Below are 3,184 nucleotides of genomic sequence, written 5' to 3'. Positions count from 1 at the left end.
GCAGAGAAGCAAGCCCCCTCCCTGCCCCCTCCCTTTGGAACAATCCTCATTAAGAGCTTTCCCAAGACAGGCAAAGGGATTAGGCTGACTTCTGGGAAGGCGGCTGCCTCCACCTGCCCCTCTCCCCATGTCTGCAGAAGGGAGCTGAAGGAAGGAGCCAGGGATTCTCTAGGCTCCTCTGCGGATCATTAGGTACAATTAAAAGCAGGCGGGGGAAACAAATCTGGGCATGCTGACAGTGGACCCTGTAAATGCCCTCATCCACTCTAGTTTCTGGGGGTCCTGCCTTAGCTGGCAGCCATCCAAGCAGTGGCATCCACCATTCCTGGCCACCTACACTCGGTCAGAAAGTCCCCACCCCTTAGAGCTGAGCTTAGAGAGGTCTGGACTAGGGGTCCAGATACTTGCACCCTGCCTGCCTCTTCCATCTGCTGGTTGAAAGACTTTGGCTGAGTCCCTTACCTTACATGTGACTTAGTTTCCCCAGCTGTACCATAAAGGGACTGGGTACTGCCAGAGTCACTTCAGTTCCGGTGTTTCATATTCTAAGTCTGAGCTGCTTTGTGTCCAAGATTCTTCAGTCCAGAGAGTCTGGGGTGCTGACCCACAGATCATACTCAACGGCTCCGGGGTCCCAGGCCGGGGCCCAGGTGCTGTTGCAAACACTGTGGCATTCAGACGGAAAGAGGCCTAGCATCTGAACACTCAAGCACGTTCCAGGGGGAGAAGATCCTACAGCACCCCTTCTCTGAGTCTCCCATGCCTCAGCCATGTCAGGCCCACATATTTCGGGTGAAGTGGTCTCTGACCCCTCCTTGAGGAATGAATGAATCTCCAGAAAGAGTGCTGATCCCCTAGAGCAAGAGTAGTTTCACATAGAACAAATCATGAAGTTAACCTCGTTTTCTCCTTCTACAGGGTCTCTGGTCCTGAGGGACACCACGAATATGGTGAGTCTAGCAATATAGTCTAGCAAGCAATAGGGGCTTGGCATCTAGTCATTCACTAGAGCCTCTCGTCCTATGGTTCCCCTATACCACAGAGGAGCAACCTAGAAAAATGGCATGGTCTTTGGTAGAGGAGGTTAAATAGATTTTTTTTTTAAGATTTTATTTATGTATTTGACAGAGAGAGATCACAAGCAGGCAGAGAGAAAGAGAGGAGGAAGCAGGATCTCCGCTGAACAGAGAGCCCAATGCAGGACTCGATCCCAGGACCCTGGGATCATGATCTGAGCCAAAGGCAGAGGCTTAACCCACTGAGCCACCCAGGAGCCCCAGGTGGAGGAGGTTAAACCTCAGGGCAACTTCCTCACTGATATGAGGTCCCAGCAACCTGGCCACAATCTGGGAGAAGGCTCTAAGCTGATACCCCCAAGGCCCCACCCAAACCATCCATAGGCAAAGATAAGCTGGTGTGGCTTTTCCAGGTGCCTTCAGATCCGGAGATGACTTGGATGGGTCCTGCTGCAGTTAGAGTCTCTCCCTGGGCCAGGTGTCCACAGATTAAAGCAAATAGGGTCAGGTCCTTGCACCCTGCCTTGACAGCTTGGCTCTGGGAAATCCTTCACTCCCTAACAGAACACCGCATCCTTCACCTCCCAGGCGTGCATCTTGTGAATAAAAGTATGTCCAAGTTAGAACTATAGTAAGATACGATTTTTCACCTATCAGATTGGCAAAAAAAAAAAAAATTTCCGGTAGCACATTTTGTTGGCCAGGCTGTAGGGAAATAATCACACTCATCCATTGCTGGTGGGAGTTCAATTGTTACAACCTCTGCAGAGAACAATTAAGCAATATGTATCAAGATTACAAACACATATAACCATTGACCAACAATTCCAGGTCTGAGAATTGATGCTACAGATATACCTTGTACGTGCGAAATGACGCATGTACGAGATTATTCACTGCAGCATTGTTTGTAAAAACTAAAGAAGGAAATGACCTAACTCAACAAAGGACTGGTTGAATAAATGACAGATCAGCCATACAATGGAATATTATGCAGCTGTAGTAAAAAAAAAAAAAAAAGCTCAAGGCATTCTTTACATACCACTATCAAGAGCCCTCTGAGATGGAGTAAACTGAAGAAGTAAGATACAGAACCATGTGTAAAGTATGCTACCTTTTTTGGAGAAAGGGGACAAAATAAGAATAGAAATTTTAAAATTCATGCCTTCCCTCACAGAGGCAAGGCAAAAATTCAAGGGACTTGGAAGGGACTTGAAAAGGACTTGTAAAGAAATTGCCCTACCCACCTCTCCACCTTGGAATAAGAATATAAGAATAGATCCTTTTGTAGTTCATAAGCATGATGATTGGGTGTTCATGCTCCTATGTGACATGTGCCTCCCTTAAACCTTGTTATGACCTCGGCACATTACCCATCTGATGTGGAAAAAAAAAAAAAAAAAGAAAAAAGAAAAAAACAAAGAATGTAAGAATAATCCTGTTCTCAGACCTGCTTCTTATCCCTCAGGGCCTTTGCACTTACAAGCTAGCCTCCTTGCTCCTCCCCTGACCTCATTAATACCAATTGTCCTTGGCCAATGAGGAAAGAGCAGAGGCGGTGCTTAATATGTAAATGAGGTATTGGGTCCAGTAGTTGCCAGCCTCTCTCAGGTCCCCCTTCAAAGGAACAAAAACCTGTATTCTGGAGGTCCCTAGTTTGTTCACACTGCAAGTGATGATTTGGTTTCAGCACTGAAGTGTATGTGTCCTCCCTTTGAAATCAATTGCTTGTACTGTTTTCTTTGTACTTAAACAGCAAATTGATTTTCCTTTTGAGTTGTGCAAAAGCTGAAAGTGTAAGGCATTTTATATCTAGTTGTATGTCTGCATATATCTAAGCAAACTTGATTTGAGTTAATACTGGGGTCCCATGAGAATATTTTTCCTTGAAATGAGGTCCTAAACATTACTGATGGTCGAGAAGAATCTATTTGATTACAAGCTTCTCAAGAGCCTACAAGAAGTCTTTTCTTCTTTTGAGGGTGAAGGGGATATCTTCTCAGGAACGCAGTAAGTGGTTAGTTAATGTCTGTCAAAGTAATGATCGAATTTAAGTAGGAATCTCAGCAGCAAGCAGGCAAGGTCCTGTCCCTCTCCCTCCCTCCCTGATGCAATTGGCAAGGAAGCCAGAACTTCATGATGTGGAAGCAGACAGCGCATGGCCCAGC

At 46.0% G+C, this 3,184-nt stretch overlaps 1 non-coding gene across 1 annotated transcript; it reads left to right on the top strand.

Moving 5' to 3' along the window:
• Positions 1 to 2,295: 2,295 nt before the first annotated feature.
• On the top strand, positions 2,296 to 2,399 carry LOC131835005 (small nucleolar RNA U13). Its single transcript, XR_009355085.1, has one exon. It is a non-coding gene; the product is annotated as a small nucleolar RNA U13 (small nucleolar RNA).
• Positions 2,400 to 3,184: the final 785 nt, after the last annotated feature.

Source organism: Mustela lutreola, chromosome 6, assembly GCF_030435805.1.
Source record: "Mustela lutreola isolate mMusLut2 chromosome 6, mMusLut2.pri, whole genome shotgun sequence".
Taxonomy (NCBI): Eukaryota; Metazoa; Chordata; class Mammalia; order Carnivora; family Mustelidae; genus Mustela; species Mustela lutreola.
Note: the sequence above shows the minus strand (reverse complement) of the source record. Positions and strands in the feature narration are given on the sequence as shown.